Source organism: Passer montanus, unplaced genomic scaffold (genome assembly GCF_014805655.1).
Source record: "Passer montanus isolate IOZ18808 unplaced genomic scaffold, ASM1480565v1 scaffold37, whole genome shotgun sequence".
Taxonomy (NCBI): domain Eukaryota; kingdom Metazoa; phylum Chordata; class Aves; order Passeriformes; family Passeridae; genus Passer; species Passer montanus.
The window spans coordinates 6,080,973-6,104,971 of NW_024368485.1; the positions used below are offsets into that span (position 1 = coordinate 6,080,973).

The 23,999-nt window shown below is 45.3% G+C and overlaps 1 long non-coding RNA gene across 2 annotated transcripts in view; it reads left to right on the forward strand.

Moving 5' to 3' along the window:
• Positions 1-23,999, forward strand: part of LOC120506061 — a 322,322-nt gene that overhangs the window by 278,170 nt on the left and 20,153 nt on the right. The window lies entirely within an intron of this gene.

Consider the following 23,999-nt stretch of genomic DNA (forward strand, 5'->3'; position numbering starts at 1 on the left):
CCACTCCTTCTTGGCTCAGCTTCCAGCCCACAGGGGATGTGATATTCAATATGTGATCTTCACTAACGTGAAGGTCGCTTAAAACCTGGAACAGTTGGGAAAATGAAAGCTGTCCATGTGGGCCATCATCAAGGGAACCATCAAGTGACTCTGCTACTTGTGATCTTACAAGTTGGGTTTGCTTGCACAGAAATCTTTGCCCACGCACATTGTTGTCACCCCTCTGTAAAGACAATTTCTTCACGGGAAGCTCTTGCAGGCAGTAGAGGTTTTTTGTCTCTGCTTTGCTGTCTCCTTTCCCTCACAAGGAGTGGTTGAATATTCAGCATCCCTTGATTTTAAACTCTCTCTTTATAGTCCTTGGTGCTTCTCAGTCATTTCTGAGATCATGCTGGTGTGCTGCTCTACCTCTTGGAGTTAGAGCACATGGGCACCTGATTCTCTTAAAGAGAGGGATTTCTTGCTAAAGTTTATATTTAGATTCAAGTGAAAAACATCCACTTGCTTGTTAGGTATTGGTTGGAGTTCTTTTTAGTTTGGAGTTTGGGTTTTTTTACGTCTTGCTGTCTCTGGATTTAGCGATGGTTCATTAGTTAAGGGAATAAATATTTCCAATTATTCACATTATTTTAGTGTATTCCAAGCCCTGTATATCCTGAAGCTTGTTAAATAATTCTCTATGCTTTAAGAAATCCCCATTAATCTCTGACCAAGAAGAGCAATAATAAGTGAGTTAGTCATCATATATAAAAATCTGAATCATTTTTACAAGTATCTTTAATGGCTTCCTTTAATTACGTGTCTTCATAAAAATGCTCCCCCTCTCAAACACAGCATCCTTTTATTCTTCAGTAGGATCTAATTTCTGAAACAACGGAAATTAAGGCACTGATGCTTTATTTGGGCAAATGAACAGAAAAAACACACAGCTCTAGCAGAAGGTACAGGAATTGTGTTCTGTTACCTTGTCAGCTACTTTGATATTGTTAGGAATATTTTCCACGTCAGCCCAGGGGACTGCTGGGATCAGTGTTAGACAACAGCGAAGTGGACTGGGATAGGATTTTGGCAGCAGCCTAAGGGAAGGTGAGATGCTTTCCCTGCTGCTCCTGCCCTTGTCCCACATGGCCGTGGCTCAGGTTCTGTGGTGGTTCCAAGGGCAGGAACCCCCTTGTCGTTGTCCCGCTCCGAGGAGCGCGGTGATCCCGTGTGCTCAGCGGCACCGAGGGGCGTTTTTAGGGTCGGGGAAACTTGTAGCCTCCTCATTCTCTGATAAATGCAGATCTTCAAGTGGGCAAAAACCTTCCCAGGCCCAGCCCTTTCAGGGGCAGCTCAGGCTGCTGGGGATTAACGTGGCTGGGAAGCCACAGCTGCGATTGTTGCGTCACCCGCTCCTTTTCCTTGTTCTTTGTTAATCTAAGTATGAGTTTGCCACCTTAAACCCACAATAAAAGGCAACATTCACTGCCCTGCCACCAGAGCTGTGCTGGACAATGTTTTCAAACCTCATTCAAAAGGCATCTCCTCTGTGTTCATCCGTCTTCCTCTGAAGGCACCAGAGGCTCTGAGGAGGGGATAAAAAGGTCAAATGTAAAACAGAGGCCGTCTCTCACCCTTCATGGCCTCTTTAAACCCCTCCATAGTCCATAGGCTGAGAAACACTGAAAAAGGAAGGATGGTACTGAAGCCTCTTCCTCCCCTGTTTTATTTCAGGTCAGGTAACCTTGCTCACTCTTGTAGAAAGCCTGAGGAGCTCCAGGAGGGATTTAAAGAAGAGATCTTCCTCTCCTGTTCAGGTGACTAGTCATGAATTAGACTCTTGGGAGACTAAAGCGGGATAAATACATGAGGAAATCTTTTGATTACACGTAGTGTTAAAAAATGCTAAAAATACTTCTACTACAGTTAGTGTTGAATTTTTATGTATTTACTTATTTATCTTAATTTATGCAATTTTTTTCCCTTCCCTGGGAAGTGAAGACTATCAACAGATAGGGGAGGGAATTTTGTGTTTTTGCATGCAGTGTGAGTCCAGTACTTGGCCAAGACCCAGATCTATTGTGGCAAGAAAGTAATAGCTGAACTAACTAGGGACTCAGACTCTCTGGCCAGCATCCAAGAAACATTAAAAAATGTAGTACTGCACATAACAAGTAGGAAGATGCATGCAAATGTTGATGTCTTATTGAAAACTGTTAAGTTATTAATATGTTGGGTTTATAGACGTGCATTTGGATTTTAAAACCTGCTGCCAAAGTTCATGCCCTGAAATTACCTGCTGCACCGCATGTCTGAAATAATATTTAAAGGAGTGTCACATTGGTGAGGTAGTTGTGGAGAAAATGACACATCTGGATCCCTGGAGTGTTTCTCTTGGGAGCACTGAGACAGTGGCAGGGGTCCAGTTCAGCTCTCAGAACAGTGTCTAAACATTGGTCCATTTTTTGCCTTCACTGTGTCTTCCCCCCAAGCAAGTGCTGGCCTCGTCACAGAGTAGGAGGGTTCACTCTCTGTTGGTTCATGTGAAAGGTGTGGGTCGAGAGCCTCGTGTGGTGCCCAGGGATCTCCTAAAGGCTTTTAGAAAAGAGATGCCAAGAGCATTAGGGGTTGGCTAATAGAGGATTTAGGATGACTTTGATGCCCATGAAACATGAAACTGAACTCTATCAGTTTCCTGGTATCAGGATGGGTATCCTGATGGGTGCAGGATACACACTTGTGCTTTTTGGGAAAGTGTTGAGTTTTTCCTGTAGGTCTGGTTTGTTATCCAGCCCTGGTAGCATATAAAGGTGATTCAGCTCTGGTCTTGCAGACAGTCCCCTGAGCAAAGTGTCTGTGACTCCACAAAGCTACTGTCCAGGAGAAAAGGTGAGGAGAGATGCTGGAGCCTCTATTCCAGGAGAATTCCCTGCGTATGCAGCTGCCATCCTGCTCTGTGTTAATGTCATACAGCTCATAATGCCACCCCAGGATGGTTCATTGCCATTGCCAAAGGTGTCCTTGCCAACTTCCACTAGATCCCAGCATTCCTGAGGGTCTTTTGTGGCACACTCAGCAAGTTACTCGCTGCAGCTGTGACCACAGGAGAGTGAGGAAGCTCACGGAAACAAAGAGGCTGGAGAAGCAGAGAGCTCAGTTGGGGCAGCTCATGTGGAGCAGGCACTGCTGTCCTGTGAGGCACGACAGGAAGCTGAAATGATAATTTCTTTCTACCACAGCAATAAGCAAACAGTTTCAGTGATTGCACTTTATTCACAACCATAACTGTCATCACTGACATTCACTGGAGGTGTCAAATCCCAGGGTTTTATGCTTTTGCAGTAGTATTTTATCTCTTTCCCTCTAGAATTATTACTTTTTTAGTAGGGAATAGCTTAATGTTAGGGCTAAGAGGTGAATGGTAGGACTTCGTTTCCGATTTATGTTTTTTTACCTGACCTTCCTTACTCCCTATTCCTCTCTCATCCCTGCTCAGAGCTTTGTTTGAGCTGGAGAACCAGTTTGATGGTTGTTGTTGTACCAAGTGAGCTTGCTCCTACAGTGAGGTTTTTTTTCTAATCTCTCAACTCTTAATTGTTGCATGCAAATTGTTTAATAAATAATGTTGGACAGAAAAAAAAAAAGAATAGATATTAATTAAGAAAAGGATTTAGGCTGACTCAGTCTCATACATGAGACAAAAGGTTAAGTAAATGCCAAGGCTGCTATGCCTCTTCAAACAATGAATATTAGTTTTAGAATCATTAATGTCTGCTTAGAAAACAGAGTCATACTGGAGTCTTGTATGCCAAAATAACCAAGGCCAGGGCTGTTTCTTTTCAATCTGAAGCTAAATTATTCTCCAATAGAGGGCTAAATGTATGCAATTAACAGTGCTAGGTAGGACAACAGGGAATGGCACTTCTAATATGTAGCCAAATTGAGATCAAGTTTTTCTTTAAATCTGGTAACTTAGACATTTAATATGCACAACTGAGCTTTGCAAGAGAATTAGTGAAAAGAAGCAGATAATTAACTCCTTCCCTGCTTGTCAATGGCAACAAAATGATTAGCCCGCTGTTCACTCATTCCTGCCTTCTCAAGTTGCTGGATCTACAAAAACAAAGTGTTTTTTTTTTTTTTTTAACAAGTGCTTTCCATATATGAAGACAGTTGTGAAGTCTTTACTAAAAATGAAATTACCACATTATATTTTTAAAGAAAATTTCATCCCAAGAGAGGTCAGTTTTTGGAGTTGAGTTTAGAATGAACACGACCACAAGAGTTTAACTAAAACTGCGTACTCTGGGTTGAAAGCTTAAGAAGAAATGTTTTAAAAAATAAATAGCAAAATCCATTTTAAACAAGTAGGTAGCTCTGACTGGTACATAGACAAAAGAAAAAGTGTTCATTAAAACTTCCCAGCACCCTCATGTGCAAAAAAATACTCTGTACTGACCATGTTAATGTACACTCACTTAATATGAGTGTACCTAACAATAATAATGTTTAATTCTCAGTCAGAGATCTTCAAAAAGATGAATATGGTTTTTCCCAATGTACTGAAATTGGGAAAAGGAAGGGAAAGGGAAGTAAAAGATGGTGAAGTGGCTTCTGTTTGTGTCTAAACTAAGTCTGTGCTTGCTTGCTCTGGGTTCTGCTGAGCTGAAGCAAAAGGGATTTTCCCATTCCCTGTCTGCTGCTGAGGAGACTCTCAGAGCAGAGCCTTTGGTGGCAGTGGTGACTCCTGCTGAAGTCAACAGCCACGTGCAAATAAAGCCTCAGGTCTGAAACTGGAACACTTAAATAGCTCAAGTTTTGTTTCTAAGGCTGAAGTGCATTACAGCTCTCATTTAACTGAGTAAATACCATTGTGCTGAAGTCCTGTGGTTGTCACCAACAGGAAGAGAGAGGGCTTGTTTCAGTGAGGGTCTGTGCTGGAATGTGTTGTATTTACATTTCATATTTGTGCCTGTCTAGGTCTCCCTCTCCACTTTCTGGTGTTGCTGCTTTCAAGAGTGAAGGAAACCTGGAGATTGGGCCTGTTTGGAGGCATGTGCCCAAGCCCAACTCTGAGCCTTAAACTTTCCTTTTAGGCTTTTCACACACTATTATTAGGAAAAAGCAAAGAAGCAGCCAAACACCAGATTGTTGCTTTTTGGTATTGAGCTTCTCTCTCGATAAGGGGTTTATTAGTTTGTGCTCAGGCTTGAGTCTGTATAAGAGATCCATAAGGGAGCTAACATATGGGATATTTTAACTCTCCATATTTAAATAATCTTCATTAAGACCATTTGGAAAGAATCTGTGCATTTTCTACTTGTGAGTCTTTGTCTTTTCCTTTCAAGAATTTTATTTCTGGAGACTCTAGATGACTAAAATTGGCTCTCTCCTCCCCAGCTGGCCTGAGCACAAGTAGACTCCAGCAATCTGAAGGTCTCTTAACTGAGACCACCAGAGCAGTCCTGCAGGATCTGCTCAGGCTGAGGCCACCTAGGAACAGCTTCAGTGGCCTTTTTCACCACTGGGCAAATATTTGACTTTGAAAATGTTTAGCTTTCACTTATTTTGTCGTGAGTTCATGCCAAAAGGCCAGGCATGATGGCCCTTACGTTTGCTAAAGGTCTGACTCTGGCTGTGTGGTGTGGGAGGATCTCCTGCCATGCAGAACCCAAGGTCAGGCTGTCCTCTTGCATTCCTCACATGGGCAGTGCTGCCCTTGCAGCCAGCCCTGGGCTGGTGCTGCTGATGCCATCAGAGAGAAAATGTCTGGGTTGCTTCATGTTCTGGCACAATCCCTTATGGACAGACCTCTGTCCTGACAGGTTCTGTTCCTAGGCTTATTCTTCACCCATTTAATTCCCCTCTGGCAATGCTGTGTGACCAGCTTGGGGCAGGCAGACAGTCCCCACATCCTCTCTCCTGAGGTCACCAACCACAAAGCCAGGTGGGAATAGTGACTCTGCCATAGGGGTAGAGGCTTCTGGGATATTTTTGTGCATAAAGATGTGTGCCTCAAACCAGCAGAGGAGTAAAGGAGAAGGGAACTGAGGCTGTGTTTTTGTAATTCTGCTTGTAGAGGTGTCAGAGCCAGCAGGGCAAGCTCAGGGAGGGCAGGCAGCCCTCAGCCTGTGCTGCCCCAGCTAAGCAAGGCTTGCATTTATCCTGGCAGCTGCTCCAATCCTCTCTTCCCTCCCTGCAGGCTGCTCCAGGCCTTCCTCTGGAAGGTGCCTTTGCAGCCAGCTCTGCTCTGTGCTCCCTCAGCTCCTGCCAGTGCCTCTGAGCCCTGCCCCACTCGTGTCCCCAGTGCCGCTCGTGTCCCTGCTCCACTGCATCCTCTGTGGCTTTGCTCCCCTGCCTCCCTGACCTCACTGAGCACCCTCAGGGGCACTTCCTTCATATTTTACCTTTTCTTCCCTCGTGCTTCCACTCCCCCATCTGAGCCCTGTCCCACTCCAGGCGTGACAGCCGTGTAGGCATCCCAACCCCACTGCTGCTGCACCCTGGGCAGGATCCCACCCTCACACCTCCCAGGGGGCAGAGGTGCCTGTGCTGGGCTTGGGCACCAAACCAGCGCTCACCCCGCTGTGCAGCAGAGCCCATCCCATGGATCAGCCCATCCCTGAGTGCTGACAGGCAGGACAAGGGCCGGCTCTGCTCCTGCAGCATTTAATCCCCAGCTCCGAGTCACCAGGACACCGCAGACTGTTGGGTTCCGCTCGGGCATAATTCCATCATTACCATTGATTTGTTCGCCCGCGCTCCCCACGGTGCTTTTAATCAACTCTCCATCTTTGTGCCTTCACACCTTTACGCTTCCCATGATTGGCTCTGCTCCCTTCTGCCTCTGCAGTGAAATAGCACCATAGAAATCCTCCTGCCTCTTACATACATTAACAATCCCATTTCTCCTCTCTCTGGTCCAGTGAAGGGATCTCCCTCACCACAAAGGCACCACTGTCTCTGCTAAGCGCGCGGGGAATAGCTTCTATTCATTATTCCCAAAGTCCAGTACAATGGGTTATAATTAGTTACTGGCCTCTTTGGTTTACTCTACCTTCAAAGGCTCTTTCATAGTTTAAAAGTGAAGGCAGATGCTGACATTAATTTTGGCTGTCTCTCCATGGCATTGTGCAGACAAGATAAAACCAACATGCAGGTACAGGGATAAGTAACTCACTAGCCAAAAAAAAGAGAAAAAAAGTAGCAAATAGGGCCATCATCACATTCATTTCATGAAAGTAGCGTGGTGTTGGGGAGAACTCATTAGCCTTTTTGTTCTGCATTATCACCATCATTTATCAGCAGTTGTATCACATGTCACAGCCACTATCCTTTCTGGCATCCAGTGTGGGACCAAAGGGCTCCGGGAGAATGCCGAGTTCCGACGCCGGGGCTGTGCCGTGTGATGCACTAGGCACTCTATTAATTGTGGCAGATAGAATTTTTTCCAATATACTCCTAAAGGGACACTCAATAAAGCAATGCAGTGTGATTTACCAACTCAAAGAAGCATGGACAAATAAAAGCACATCATGGACCTGTCCTTCCCTCTAAACCTTTCTTCATCTGTTAGCACTGAAAGTGTTGGAAGTTGTTTAGAAATGAAATAAACAAACCCAAACCCACAAGTGAAGAAAACCCAAACATTATGCTAATCAGTCCTCACAAACATGGGCTGCTTTCAGTGAAACTCTTCCTTTGCTTATGTCTCAGTGATGGTGGCCTGGTAAATTTTAAATCTGCTGCTTCTTTAAGCTGTGACTCTGATCACTTTTGTGTACACACACACAATTCTCTGCTACAAAGCAGGGTTTGAGGAGTAGTTTTAGAACTCCTTCATGATCCCAGTCCTTTAATCAGCTGGCAGTAATTGCCCACCTCTGCCATCGGTGTAGAAATAGGTGGGAAGGGAGAAAGCTGCAGCCTTGTCCAAGCTGCTGGAGCTGCAGCTGTCAGTTCAAACCAGCACTTTAAGAAAGTATCTCATGTACAACAAAAGTGGTGCACGTTCACCACCCCATCCAAGAGGAGGGGAAACACCATCTTTAAATATTTTGGGCGTCAGAGCAGGATGTGCAGAGGCTGATCCTGACCCTCTGGACTTGAGAACATCAGCTAACCCTGTGCCTCAGCTCTGGGAGCAGCAGCACTTGCTTACCCCACAGGCAGACTGAGGATTAATTAATATTTGCAAAGTGCTTTGAAGATGAAAAGTAACATGTTAAGTACTATAAAGTATTATTAATAGTGATAACAAACTGATAATTTTGGAGTATATGAGTCTTTTCTTAACCTTTTCTAGCAAGACCTTAGACTGCAAACAGCTGAACAAGTGGCAGCACTGCAGCCAGAGTGGCTGGTCCTCTGTTTTCCAAAGCACTGGGGTTGTGCTGGTTGCCAGCAGCACCTTCCTGCTGGGGCAGTCACTCCCCACCAAAACCCTCGCTCTGGAAGGTTCACCAAACCCTGAGCTCCTGCTGAGGAGTTTGTTGTGCCCTGGGCAGGGAGAAGGGCTTTGATTCTCACCAGTTCCATCTGTGAGCAGCTGCATGGGGAAGGCTGAGGGCCAGAGGTAGCAATGTGGGACTGGATGTGGCTCCTGCCCTCACCCTTTTGCATTTTATGCCAAGAAAATCAGGGCCTGGTGTCAGGCACAGTCAGGAGGAAGTCTGTCAGTGTATTTAATTTGAAACAAGAAACAGTTTCAGGCCTCTATGGCCCAGGTCTTTCAGGCCAGTTTTCTGGCATTATGAAATATGTTTTTCCTCTGAAAACTTTGAGATCTAAGAATTTTGTCTCGAGTGTAAACAGTGGGACTCTCATGAAGAGTAAAATTTATTTCTTAGCTTGATAGGGTCAAGTAACTCTAACTGGGATTAACTAATGTTTCACAGAACCTGATGTTTTTGTGGCTAGGGAATCCCTGGAGGAAGGAAGACATCCACATTTGATGAAAAGCTCCTAATAAAATTAGATACTGCTCCTCAGCTTATCAAAGGAAGATGGAAAGTAATGAAAATTAAAAGTGCAGCTCTGGAATCTTGTAAAATACTGTCAAGACAGCAGTCTGGAAACCAGTGTCCATATTATTTTCCCTTTTTCTGTCCCACCTCCCTGTGTATGCAAAATCCTGTCTCTTTCTCTGCTCAGATGATCTTTATTATGTCCCTCTCATTTTTCCTCTCAGCATCGCCACCTCTGAATCCCCACCAAAACCAAAAAAATAAAAATCCAAAAAGAGCATCCATCAGGCCAGTATAACTCGCCAAATCCCAGACTTTCTCTGATGAGGTGTTGCTAAAGACAGGAATCGCCACCAAAAAAGAAGGATAAGCTCTGAGACGTCAAATAAAGCTGTCATATTCCCTTAATTTCTTTCAGAATTATTGACTGAAGACCTGGGACACTTCCCAAAAAAGCAGGAATCTTTTTATGAAGGGGAAAATGGTTGTGGCTTTGACGGTTGGTTTGTTTGTTTGTGGTCAGAAAGCAAACATTGGGCTCTGTGTTCTTCCTGACTTTTACATGAGTAAAATAGGAGATAGGAAAAAGAAAGGAGAAATAAGAAAGGATGTGTTGAAGAAGGGGAAAGAACTCTCAATACTAGTAAAAAGATATATTTTTAACTGTTTGCTTCCCTCTTTTGAGACCAATTAACCTTATAACTCTGTGCGAGAGTCTGAATAGGAAAGATTTTCTGATTGTTTGTGCTGTGCCTGTTTTTTGTGTACCTGGACCTTCCTTTCTTTGTGCAGCCTTTATCAAGAAACCTCTTTGTCAGAGACACCAAAAGGAATGCTCTGCACTATTCCCTCCTTTTTAGTAGGGCTGTCCCAAGGTACCTTCTACCATTCTTGATACTGGTTTCTAAAAGCAAAGTGTCTCCTTGAACAGCTGGGGAGGAATACGTACTGTCAACATCCAGGTGGGAATGGTGACTTTATTACTGGCTGGTGTACAGCAGGGATATAAAACTAGGATGACCCAAATCTGGAATGTGATCATTGCTGATGCACCCTGATACCTGTAGCTCTACCACAGGTGCTGCTCAGGTTTTCTTTCCCCTTTTCCCCCTCTTTATTCCCCCCAGGTTGCTTTAATGTGTAATATCAGCAATAATCACTGTGGTGTTGTTGCTGAGGCATTCCTGAAGAGTTAGGAGTGGACTGTAATTGAAGAGTTCATTACCAAGATCAGTTGGCTCCTTGATTACAGTGGCAAGGTGAAATATATATCCTCACCAAAAAGCAACTGCTAAACCTTTAGAGAAGTCACCCACTTTTCACTCTTTTTCATTAGGACCCCGACAAGCTTGTCAGCAAAATTAAAGGTATGTCATTCACATCGTGCATGCATTGCAAAGGACTATAAACCTGCCAGCCTCTTTGATGAAATAAAAGGGTTTTATTTATGATTCATGTAGGAATATGAGGTTATTTTTATTCTGTCAGTACACTAATAATCAGACAAGAGCTCAGGAAATGAGAAGGCAAACTGACAGGGAAGGTTCTGATAAAGGGGAACCCTCGAGGGCATTTTGCCCCCTTTGTAATCTTCTTTCTAGTGCGAGGTTATATTATAAGCATGGCATTGCATGATCTTGGCTCACAGGAACAAAGAGAGGAACTACCTAGCAGGACTTGAGTTATAATTCCACCAGAAAAAGAAAACACTTCCACCAGAGAAAGTCTGTATTGCTGCAGTGATGTGAACAGGAACTTCCAACTTGGTTTTCCAAGAGCTGGAAAGAAACCCTTCTTTTCTCCTTGCAACATAACCAGTCTTAACCACAACAACAACAAAGAGAGACTGTAATTACAGAACCACTGCAATTTGTACCTACTAGTTTTATACTAATTTTTCCTCACAGTCTGGCTCAATGTGAGATGTGACAACACAGAAAAGAGAGGATGGGAAGTTGCTGCCTTCCCAGTCCTTGGTCGTGTTTGTGCTAGCAGAGGAACTAAGGAGCAGGCTGAATTTCCAAACATGTCTTCCTCTGGATGTCTCAAATGTCTTGGCAGCTTGAAGCTGCTTTAGCTCTGTCCCAGCTCAGCAAAGCTCCTGGAAGTGCGTTTTGTGCTTCTTGGTGTAAGCTGTCATTCATCCCCCAGCACAGCCGTGATTACGGAAACACTCCTCGGGAGTAAAAAGGAATCACTGTGTTAGCTGGCTGGCCTTAAGCACGGTAGTTTGCTGAACAGTGGTGTGCTGGCAGGAAAACACAGCCCAGCCAAATGTATGCAGGATGAAGTGAAACAAAGTTCACTGGAGGAAGGAAAATAATACTAATCCTTCATTCAATAAGCAGCGAGTTAAGTACATTCTGTGTGTGGAAGAAATGTAAAAGCCAAGGGAGGAAAGCACACACAGAAAGGTGGTGTGGCTGCCTCCCTCTCTAAAGACAACACATGGGGCATTTAGGAATGAATAATACAGGGAGTTGTGCCCAAGGTGCTTGAGAAAAATGCAGCTCCTGCTTTAAGGCTCTGCCGAGTTTTGGGGTGTTTGAGCTCTCTGTAACCAGAGAATCCCCTCAAAGCAAGGGACACTGCTCCCTTCTCCATGGGTTGGTAACATGCAGAGGATGACAGCTAGGGTTTGAGATGGGATTATGTTCACTCTTCAGTGCTGCGATCTCTGTGATAGTTTTCCATGTTCAGGAGGTTTGGGAAGTTTGGATTTGGCTGCATGGGGCTGGCTTTGCAAAGGTGAGCTGGGTATCAGAGATGCACTGAGCAGCTACAGTCTGGTTTTGGACTTGACTCTGGTCTCTGTGGTTGTTTTGGGATACTCCAGTGACACCTTCCAGACTCTTGTTGCTTGTCCCATACTATCCTACTGATGCTGGGATTAGGGGTAGTTTGTAAGGCATGTGCTCCCTTTAATGGAAATCATAAATCACAGAGGGCCTCAGAGAAATATAGAGCCTGATTGCCCTGCTGCCTACAGTGTTTTACCTGTTCCTTTTCTTTGCCTTACAGTGCTTTCTGGGTAGTCACATACTTTCTTTTCCCATGGATAGACATGGAATCCACCTTTCTTCTTGTTAGTGTGGGGGGTTGCTTTGTTTGTTTGTTTTCAAGCAGCTACAGCAAAAGGATTTATAACAATTTGAAATTCTTGATGGCAGAATCCGCTGCTGTTAGCAGAGGAGCTTCAGGATAGATGCACTACTTGAAAGTATTTTCAGTGACTTCTTGAAAATTAGTGAGATGTCAGGGGCTGGAAACAGGATCCTGCTGTTTGCAGAACACTTGGTGCTCGTCCTTGCTGGGAAGCTGTTGAAGTGGTGAGAGCCAGCGGGGTTTTTGACTCCTGTGTGATGTTGGAAGGACACAGAGTAGCCTCAAGGTGCTGCTGTCCCTTTAAACCCCTCCTTTTGTCTGTTGACTCAGTGATTTACAGTAAAACATAATTTCATTTCTCTCAGCTAATTACGAACTCCTCCCTTCCAAACTCCTGATCTCTTCACACAGCCGAAGGCATCGATGGCAGAGCAGAGCCCGGATTTGGGAGCTGCTGGTGCTGCACCACTATTCCCACAGCAGCTGGGTGCTTCTCCCCGTGCCTCTGGAGCCTGCCATTGTGCTGGGAAGTGGAGCAGGTAACCACTTCATCAGGCTGAGATTCCATTCTCGTGGAGCACGGAGGTTCATTATACTCACTTTATCAGCAGTGTGCTTTACTGCCGAATCCATGAGAGATATTCATGTGAAACATGAGCAGAGAGAGAGGCATTGCATCTTTTCATTAATAAGCCCTCTTCTGGGATCCGGCATTAGTGAGATTCAGCGGATCATAGAGCACAGGGGTATCATTTTTACATGATTACTCTAAATTCTTAAACCAGAGGCTTAAGAGAGAGGCTTCTCACAAAGGCAGCTGTGGGAATTGTTAAATGATTGGCACAGCACTCACGATGGGCTGAACCACTCTGGGTACTTCCAGTCATGGGGGGTACCAGCAGGCATTTTATTACCTGCCACCAAGGGAAAAGTGGAAAAGAGAGAGTGTATCAGACAGAGGAAAACGTGCTAACCCTACAAAATATCTCTGTAGTTCCGTCTCTCCTCCTGGAAAAAACTCTTGCCATAATCCTGGTGCAGTGCGTCATCCCACCACACAGGCTGAGCCCTTCCCTTCCCTTCCCTTCCCTTCCCATCCCATCCCATCCCATCCCATCCCATCCTTGTGTCTCTGCTTATTTTCAACCTATCTGATCCCACCTTCATTAGTATGGCTGCTGAAATAATCCCCTTGCAGCCTCCAGCCCCAAATAATCCATTTCTGGCTGGGCAGAGGCTCAGTTAGTTCCACCAGACTTTTGAGATATATTTCCCATGAACAGGAGCCCTTGTATGGCTCACAGCAAGGGTGCCCAGGCAGCAAACCTCTGCTGGGTTGGGAGGTTGGTGGCATTTACATCAGGCAGAGGCATCTGTGGGTTCTGGAGACCCACATTGTCTTTTTGAGGTCACAACATGTAATTCCATCCAAAATTCCTGCACTGCATTCCCTCTGCCCTGGCTGCTCATTCCCACCCCTCCAGGCTGCCTGCAAACCAAAAGCAGGAACTTGATGTGGCTGAAATAAAAACTCTGTTGTTTGGGTTTTTTTCTTCCTGGATTAGTTTTCAGATGGATAAGTTCCTCAGTCAGTTCCAAAATACAGATGCACAAATGCTTATCCCAGCGTGAGGAAAGGGACCCCACAGGGACCAAAGGGACTGGGCAGCTTCTGTCACTGACAGCCAGAAGTGTTGGCTGAGCTCTGGCTTCCAGTCCCCGTTTGCCAAAGGGAGATAATAGTAATTCCTTATTTCCTTACTTCTTCTGTTAAGGAGAAAAGGCTGCATTTGCCACGTGTTTGCATTTGTCCATGGAGCTGGATCTTAGAGCAGGCATCAAACAGCAGTGACTACCAGAGTCTTCCCAAGGTGTCCTTAACTCTGGAAGGCAAAGGAACGCCTGCTCCCTTTACATTTCCTTGGTGAGTGTTAGCAGGAAAATCATTCCTCATCTATTTCTCTAACATCTTGAAGTCCAGCAGAAAAAATGTCCAGCTTCCCAGTGATGCTGATCCCAATTGCTAATAGGGATTGGTTTGAGTTTTGAAGTTTAAAAGAGGTGAGAGGAGAAGGAGGAGGTGAAGGAAAAGGAGAAGGCCAGAACAGACCTATGAAACCAAGAATCCATACCAGAGATTTCCGAGGTATCCTGCCATAAACTGTTTTCAGCCCTGGTGCAAATCCATCAATTTTCAGGTCTTTAGTTTCAATTGATTTTAGGCAGAGATGTTCCTCTTTCAGAAGATTTCTTTCAATCTTGTGCTTTCTACAAGTCTGAAAAGAAAAAGAAAAACAAGAATCAAGAAGGCGAGGTCATATGGGGGGCTGAAAAATCCAGATCAAACAGCAAAGAACACCCGATTAGAAGCCAACACATTTCTCTTTTCAGTATCTCTGAAATTGTTTGGCAGACTTAATTAGAAACAGGTGCAAGCTATAATATTTATTGCAACAATGCATCATTTTTGTCTGTTTCCAAGGTCATTGTTCCAGCCAATGGGAAGCCAGCAACCCACAGGGAGTATAACTTAGTCTATATGGGTAAAATGTGAATTCCTTAACCCTTTATCTAATGGAATGAAATACAACATTGCACAAAGAGCAACAGAAAATCCTGTGAGGAATCTGCCATGATAACAGGTTCCAGTGGAGTAAGTGACATCACCAGCTGAGCTAATAGGGAGCCTTAGGTAAAATGGAGTGGGTACAGATAAGGAAGCAGAAAAACACTTTTTTTTTTTCTATTCCTTTTTCCAAGGCTGGATTTATGTGGAATTGCTGCAGCAGGAGCCCATGATCGCGTTACCGAGCTCTGGGTCTCACGGGCAGGGCTCAGCTCAGCTTAGCAATGGATTCCTTTGGCTATGTCTGAATCCAGAGGGATGGGATGGGCTGGGCTGTGGATGCTCCTGCACTGAGGCAGCCACAGTGCCTTTGTGCTGCCAGGTGAGTGTTCTGGGGCTTTCCAGTGAGGGAAGCCTGGGAAAGCCTCCTGCCTGTCCTGCAGCAGGTTTAGAGAGGCAAGGTCCATGTGCTTCTCTCCATCTGAGGGAGTGGCCCAAGCAGGATTTCTCCTGGTGCCACGGTGATTCCAATGGTTAACAGCGCCCTTGGTTGTGAAAAAAAAGCCCCATTTTCAAAGCCTCCACTTAATTCCCTCTTGTGAGTTTTTCTCAATAATCTTTGCATGACTTCTTTGTGCTTTTGTGCTCGTTTGGGAGTCAGGATCTTCTTTTAAACTCTATTTTATTCCTTTTAAATGTGACAAATATAAACACGGAAGCAAAGCAGCACACGTTAATAGCAGAGATGTGTGAAATCGTGGTATTTTAGCCTTTTTGCAAGAGCTGCAGGAAGTTGCCAATATTTTTTGCAGACAGAAACTATTCTTTTCACCTTCAAATCATCACACAGCATAAAATCTGTGAGTATTTGTGTGTCTTTGAATAGATGCTAAAGGTAGTGAGGAAATACAGAGTCTCTCTTGAGAATTTCCACACCCTGGGTCCTCATTTGTTCTTTTGGCACCCACAGCTCCCTCAGAGACACCTCAAGTCACCACCAGTGCCCAAATCACCTGTCCTGTGTCTGTAATTAATTACCAGTGTTCTGTGTGATCCCAGGAACCACTCTTGAGAGAGTATCATCTGTCCATTAAATGCAGAAGTAACATAATCCAAACACATCCCATTGATGGATTTGGGATTGAATTCTGAGTGAATGTTTAGGGAGAGACCCTGCAGTCATTTTTAGAGAGCTCAGTAGAAGAAATTATCATGTTTTTGAGAGGACTGCTCCTCCCCAGCACCCCCAGCGATTTCCCAGCACTAAATTCTTGGGAAGTTCAGACCTAGCTGGAAACTTTGAAGCTCAGCTTCCTTTGCTGATTTGTTCCCTTTGGTGATTCTATTCTCTCACACTTTTTAACTGAGCCTGGCTCCTGGCTTGCAAATCCTTTTAGTGGTGGGCTGGTGCTCTTGCATCACCCTGTGCACCACAGCTTTGCTTAGGTAATCTGATTCCTGAAGAATTTGTGAAATCCCCTCCTCTGTCTCTCCTCCTTGCCAGGAGCAGAGGGCTCCTGCAGGGCTGCTCTGAACCTGGGAATCTATCACGTTCTACAAGCCCAGGCTCTTGCCAGTGTGTCCCAGGTGTGTGCAATGAAGAGCAGAAGGGACACAAGGAGATTGTCCTTGTCCACGGCCTGCTGGGATGGCAGCTGACATCCTGGGAGCATCCCCGGGCCAGGGAGGCTCTGCAGTGAGGGGAGGGCATTGGACAGGCATTTCAAACAGCCTTGTGTGAGCACAGCCCTGCAGGAGAGTCCAACATGGGTAAATGTGTGGGATGTGGAGGAGCAGGAAGGGCTTCTGCAACTTGTGAAAGAACCAGCACTCTTGGGACTTGTAGGAGCACACTGGGAAGATGGAATAGTGATCCTGAGAGGCTCTGGTCAGTTGGGCTGTTCTGCTTTGTATCCTGTGTGCTAAGCATGCCAGGGTTATGTTTTACTGGGAATCAGGCAGCTCAAGTTACAGGTGAATGGCTTCAGTCTTGGGACATTTCTGCATTGTATTTAACTGAATAATTCCTTTCTTTTTTTCTTTTTTTTTTCTTTTTTTTTTTTTTTGGCTCATTGATCAAGCTGCTTTTGAGAAAAGTGATACTTTGCATATCTGGCTAAGTGCTGTTAACAGCCTCTGCCTGCGGTTTGTTAAAATTAAAAAAAAAAAAAAGAAAAAGAAAAAAAAAAAGAAGTGTGATCTTGCTGGAGAAGTAATTTGCTTCTCTCCAACCAATGATGGCTTGCACTTTATGCAAATTGGTATCTAGGGACAACAAATCCCATTTAATACATATGCATAGTTCATAAAAAAAACGACGTGAGAGAAAGAGAAAAAAGATAAAGCAACGAGTCAGCAAAAGAACAGGTTCCGAAGAAATTTATTGTCCCAAATTGGACATTTGTAACAGATGATGTGAACAAGTGTTAACTTTGTTTTCAGCAGCTCTTCACGTACATTCACTAGACATCACACAGATTATGTTTTAAGGATCTGAACTGTAATAAAAAAAAGTGTCTGTGGGCTTTGGAGTGTTGTGTTCCATATGGTCGGGGAAGTGCGGAGTTATTGCGACAAGCATCTTGTGCAGCTCATTACGTGCGGCGGTGTGAGCTGCGATGGCTGCGCATCGCTATAGGGTACGTACATGACATCCCACAGTCAGCAGATAGCAACTGGAAATGAAAGATATGAAGGCACAGAGTACAGCTTCAGGGAACATGTTAGACAAAACATCTGCTGGTATCAGAAAGCTGCATTATCAGATCATTGTGGCCATGAATTTTTTATAAAGACTTTTTTTTTTTTTTTTTTAAAGCTGCAACTTTGAAAGTGACATTTTGCGAGAAAGTTTTTGATTGAAGTGTGATGTCAGGAGAAAGGCCAGTCTAGTTTATTATCTGTGTAAGAGCCAGCGTTGGCAGTGTGAATCAGCTCCTTTCTCTGAGCAGTTGAGCTGGCCATTCATGCACTACAAGTGCTGCTCTCCTTCTGATCTCACGGCTGAGAAAACCTCGGCCCGGGTTACAGGTTGTAGCCTCAGTATGAGGAGTTTGCAAAGTTTTGTTGCTGTGGTGTGACTGGGGGCTGCTGAACAGCAATCACCCAAGAGGCAGAACCTTTCTGTTGATAGGCAGGAGCACAGAATGTTTCTGTGTGCAGAGAGGAGAGCTCAGCATCCTCAGCTCGTTCCCCCGGGGCAGGACACCCGGTGCTCTGCCACCCTGCAGCGCTGAGGATCTGCCATTCCGCCAGGGATGGCCACAGTTAAAGCCAAAATCTTCCTCCCAGGCTGTTCTTTGGATGTGTTGCCATGAGCTTGGACACTGCCCTGCTCAGAGGGGCCTCCCACCTCCTTAACATTCCTGGTGGGGCCGAGGGCAGTGGGATGGCACGGAATGTATGTGCATAGCGTAACTATTTACATTAACCGGACAGGCATTTTCCATCCTTTCACCTCTCCTGACCCAGCTGTGAATTTTCCTGCAGCAACAGGTACCACTGGAAAACCTGTCTCTGGCTGACCTGCAGATGTTCTCTCTCTGTCTCTGTCCAGTCAGCTGCGTCCAAAAGTGAGCAGGCTGTTCTGTGCTGATTCACAAAGTTGTCTCAGAGAAAAAACAAAATTTAGCCTGAATTTTGGGTCTTCCTTAGTCTTTTTCCTGTTTGTGTGTAACAGAAGGTGGGAGACTGGAGGGACATGTCTAAAAGCATTCTGACTTATGAAAGAATTTAGTTGTCACCAGTATTTTTTTTATGCAGTGCTGTTCATTAATGTAATGGGGCTGCAGAGAAGGCCAGGGGTGGTTTGTCCCCCATCACTGGTACTCGGGGAGCCTGGAAGTGAGGGATTTTTCTGGCCTGGCCTGTTGCTGAACAAGGCAATCCTCTGCTGAGGGATTGGGCTGCTGAGAGGAACGGTGTTCCCCGGGATGAAACCCACCCCAGCCATGGCTGGAACAGCATTTGCTGCCTTGGAGAAGCAGCAAAACCCAGCAGGTGTTTGGGACATGCAGACCTGGGCTTGGCTGTGTCACTTACCCACACAGGAGCTACATCAGGAAGGTAATCCAGTGTTCTCACTGTGGTATAAAAATAACCTTAATGGGTTTTTGTGATTGCTTCCTTGGGAGGAGACTTTTAGAAAATGCTAAAAGAAGTATTTAATGAAAAAGAAACAGATCAAAGCCGAATAGTTTTTCCTCTTTTGTTGTTCGGTTTTTGTTTGTTTGTTTTAAAGAACCAGTTTAATTAGAGTTTGGAGATTTATTATGAGTGGAAATTTTGATTTTAAACTTGCTCATAGATGTGGAAATAAAAACCTGAATGTGGATCTGCATGTCCCAGGGGTCAGTCTCTGCCAGACTGGCTTGTATCCCTGAGTCCAGGTGAGAAGCTCCCAAAGCATGGGATGCTCTGTTTGGAGGGTGACGAGGAGTAGAGCTGGCTTTACCTGAATCCCAGTCATTGAGGACATTGTTATAGCAATTAAAATGTGCATCAGAGCCTATCACGTTTTTAATGTTCTTTAGGAGTGCAGAGCTCTTTTATCTGGAACTGCTCCTGTCCTGGCTGCAGGAAGCCCGAGGAGGAGCCTCCACTAGACTTGGGCACTGCTCAGCTGGGAACTTTGCTGGGCAAGCTCATCTGCCCAGACTGGAGAGGTTTCCCTCTGTCCCAGCATCCTGCTATGTCACAGGACACATCTCTGTGTGTCTGGAGTGTGGCAGTGAGACATCAAATGAGACATCAACCAAATTTCTTCATAACTGTTGTGTGCAGTGACCCCACACTGAGCCAGGCTGGCCCTGCAGTGTGTCCTGGCCATGCCACTGTGAGTGCAGAGCCTCAGAATTGTGGAACTGCCTGTCTGGGCAGGTACTGATTCACCTGCAAGCCAACAATTCCATGTGGATTAAAGGGTCTGTGCTGGGCAGAACGGTCTGTGTGGGTTTCACTGCAGAGCCTGACGCGTGCACATAGAGCCCACCCCTCCCCTTTTTACACCTTCACTTTGAGTTTGGGCTCACACCACGTTTGCAAGATTTCCTTGGATACTTTTCAGCTTTTCCTTGTCTCTATGAGCTCTGCCTGGTAGCAAAAATATTTCTGAGCAGGTAAGTGATGGAATAGACATGACTCCTTACAGAGCATGTCTGTGTATGTGTGTATATATATATATATATATATTTACAGATGTGCATTTATGTATGTAAATTTGGCAATGCATAGAATAATTCTGGCCCACTTACAGATGGCTTTAATGTGGGAGCAGGCAGAGGGGGCACTGCCATGCAGCAGGAGTGTGGAAGGATACATGGACACACAGCTAACGAGAAGGGAAGGGAAGTGGCTGGAGGCTGAAGGGATGTAATGGGTCCCCAACGTGGCAAGCACATATGCTGCCACACAGCAAACACAAAGTGCCACCACCAGTGACAAGTGGATTGCACCTAAGGAAAACAGCTGTGCCCAGTGCCCAAACCCAGTCAGCCTCCCGACCCCGCGTGTCCCTGCTCTGATGGGGATTAAAGTGGTCGGGTCTGGGAGCTGCTCCGAGCTCGCCTTGCACAGCAATAATGGCTCAGGAAATCTCTGGAATACCCCTTGCACTGCTGCCTCTTTTGCATTTGCAATCTTGCATTTGTGGGATTGTTTTATTTTGTTTTATCTTAATTTATTCTGCTGCACTCAGCATGGCAGGAGCACTTTGATTATCTGTGTAGATCAGTGCAGTTCTGTGTTACAAACCGTCCCACATAACCCTGTTATTTGTTCATAATTTTTCTATTTTGAAGAAACATCCTTTGACACCTGAGCCAGATCTGCTTTTCTTAGGCATAAATATAATTGTCCCTGGTGAAGAGCATCTCCCTGGCTGGTCCCATCCCCTCTGTATATATTTGAATATATAAAATATTAATAAATGATGCCAAATGTTTAATCATATCCATTTGACTCTACGAGGCTCTGTATATGTAGGCTTTCCTGTTAACTGCCTCTGTGATATCTACATACTGCTGATTTGTTGTTGAGCTGGAGTTTTTAAAGCAAAATAAAACTGAGGTTTGCAGTTTGATTTGAATTAATCAGGTCTGATTAGACAGGAACACATCAGGCTGTTCTGGAAATCCCTGAATCTCTCTAATTCAATTTCATGTGTTATTCAAAAAGAAATAGTTCATAGCTTAAGCAAAAGTGCTATTTATTTAACACTGTTTTTTTCAGAGTGCTAAATCTTATGGAGGGGGGCATTGTGACGATGTTCAGGGTGTAGGAAAGAAAGCATTTTGTTTTATGAAAATACAGATATTTTAGAATGGAGTCACCTGCTGGTAGATCTCATAAATGTACATAAAAGGATGCTCCCTAATATTATTAGTTTGGTTTTTTTTCTTCCCATCACCCTGGCTGTCCATCTAGGAAGCTTTGATAGCTGGAGCCACAAAACCAGAAGACTGTATTTAGTTTAATAAGCCAATTTAAAGAGAAAGGTTGGAATTATGTATGGCAGAGGACAATTATGCAAACTAAATGATTCTTCAATTAATAATGAGACCCATGAAAGGCAAAGGAGACAGGATGCTCCTGCGAGCAGGAGAAGGCTCCTGGTCCCCGCCAGGGCGTGGAGGGCCGGGAGCGGGGCAGGGCAGCTCCCAGGCAGAGCCTGGAGGGGCTCTGCTGGTGGCATCTCTCGGGGAACCTGCAGTGGCAGTTCGGATAGGTTTCCCTGGGATGCTCCATCTCCCAGAGCTGTGTCAGGAGGCGGCCAGCGGGGCTGGGTCGCGGCCCCGTGAGGATGGTGCCGGGGAGGTGCAGCCCCAGCCCTCCCTTCCCTTCCTCGCCCTCCGGAGCCGCCGGCTCGGGCTCCTCCAGGAGCTCTGCTCCCTCTTCTCCGAGCCTGGCTGAGGCAGAGCCAGCCCTGAGTCAGGGATGGTGAAGAGCCAAGTTTGCAGCCTGCAGGAGCCGGGAGAAGGGCAAGGAGCGATTATCGGGAGTGATTGTTCGGGAGGGCAATAGTGGGAGGTGCTGGAAGTGACAGGGATTCGCTACGGGACGCAAATCACTTAAGGCAAAGCCATTAGGATCAATTTAAAATACCAAAGAGGGAGGCTAAAGTGACAATAGCATATTTAATTGAAATCACAAATATCATTCTGGCTTAAAAGACCAGGCAGAGTTACTCTATCTGAACACAGGAAAAACTTTTCATTTCTTAATAAAAAAAAACCAAAGCAAAGATCAAAATGGAACTATGTTTTTTTCCAAAAGTTCTTAAATCCCATCTATATATATATATTTCTAACGTTCTCTTTTCTCTTGACTTGATGGTCATAATATAAATGTAATTAACTACATTACTAATGCTTTTAATTTGCTTTTTAATAGAGCCTAGGGCTGAAGAATGGAATCAGCACATGTCCCATAAAAAGAAAAATACAGTTACAGGGACAATAAATAGCATGTCCAGACAAACACTTTTATCTGTCTGTTAGTTTTCTTTATTGAGCTGAGTAGCCCGTGTGTCCGTGTGCAGAGATTGGGGTTTTTAGAGACATTTTTCCAAAACTGAAGTCCACATGATGAGATTGTTACTGGTTTTGGCAGCAGCAATGTGAACTTGGTAAAAGAGCCTGGCACGGGAATCCACCGAGCCCTGACATATCCCATTTGCCCCGAACTCTTTGATTTCTGCTCACAGAATCTGACATGTGTTGGGCATTGACCTTGCTCTTTTAAATAAGCTTATTTTAGAAGACCTCTGCAGAACGCTGTGTGTTTGGCCTCGATGTAAGCTGTTAGGGAAATGTAGTACAAACACAGAAGTTGTATGTTTTGAATGCCAGAGATGTTAAGCAGCAGAGCAGTTGGTAAAAGCTGTACTTCTGACTGCTTTCTGGGCTCTCAACACGTGTCCTGAAAGAAAAGAAAAATTATTTATCCTGCTTTCCTGTGAAGGTTGTTATTAATTTATTTTTAGCAGGAAGTTCAGGACCAGACTGCTTTTTCAGTCCTACCTATTCCAACTTGGGCTCTCAGACAGTGGAGCAAAAGCAGGCTTTTTGAAAAGTGACTGCTGGGGAAGTCCTGGGTCAGGGTCCCACTGTCCTGCAGAATCACCCCTAGAAATGTTTCTGCAGAGAGATGCAGAAGTGATTTTTCCTTCTGGAGCAGCACCCTCACCCTGCATTTCAGGAAGGGCTGGAACCTTCAGCGGGGAGATCTGGTTTCCATTCATTACAGGGGAGCAGCTTGGGATCCAGCCCAAGGGCTGCAATCTTGCCAATGCCAGCAAGGAAACAAATCACTGGGCCCCAACATGGCAACACACGGGGAGAGGGATTGGAAGTGCCTTTAAGAAACAGGTACAAAAAATGTCCCTCGTTCTCTCCTCTCAAGCCACTGGAAAGCTACCAACCCCAGAAAGAGCAAAAGCAGAAGAAAACTTGGAAACATCTGGGATATTGATGTGGTGCCCACACTCCTGCAGCCTTGCCTTGGGCTTTGAGCTCTGGAGCCTGGAAATTCCATTAGCTGGACAACATGTTCCCAGAAAGGGTTGCTGAGTGCCTGAGGAAAAGGCAGTGATATTCTACAAAAAGGAAAGCAGGTATCCACTCACCAAAATAAATGTAAATTTCAATTTGTGGCCATGTTCAGCTCTTCAGGACAAAACCTGGCTCAGTGTAGAGCAAGGAAAGGCAGCTGAGCTGTGCCAGGACGTTGATAACCCTGTTCCACAGCTCTGAGCACTCAGCTCAGTTGGCTTCCCAAGCCCCCAGGATGGACATGGAGACCCACCTCTGACCTGGGGTGGAAGGCTGCGAGTGTTTCAGGGAGCATTTCCTTGGCTAAAGGACTCTGGAGTGGATTTCCCCCTCTCTCCACAAAGCCTCCTCCCCGATTCAGCAGCAGCACAGGGAAGCCCTCCTGGCCCATGAATAATTCATCTCCAGTGTGTGCAGGGGTTCAGAGCCTGACCCAGGCAGTTTTTTAGGGAAATAAGTGAGCATCCTGCCATCGGTGCCAGTGCTGTGGCTGCTCCATGGAGGATGGGCTGGAGCTGTGCCATCAGCCAGCGGGAGGGATGGCAGAGCTGCTGCCCCTCCTGCAAAGGGGCTGCCCGAGCCTCCCTGAACCGTCACTCACGGGCTCATTTTGCCAGGGAAGTGGCTTTTATTTGTTGTGAGTTCTTCACACAGAACAAAACCTAAATAATGTAACATATTCTGGGCTCTGGGCAGATAAAAATTGAAAGGGCCGGGGTGTTTGTGCAAGTGGAATGATAGTGACAAGCACCACATGGGGTCCCCAAGGAGGGTGTCGGGGGACTCGATCCCCATAAAATGATGAAAAACTCTGATGTAATGAGTTCTGTGAAA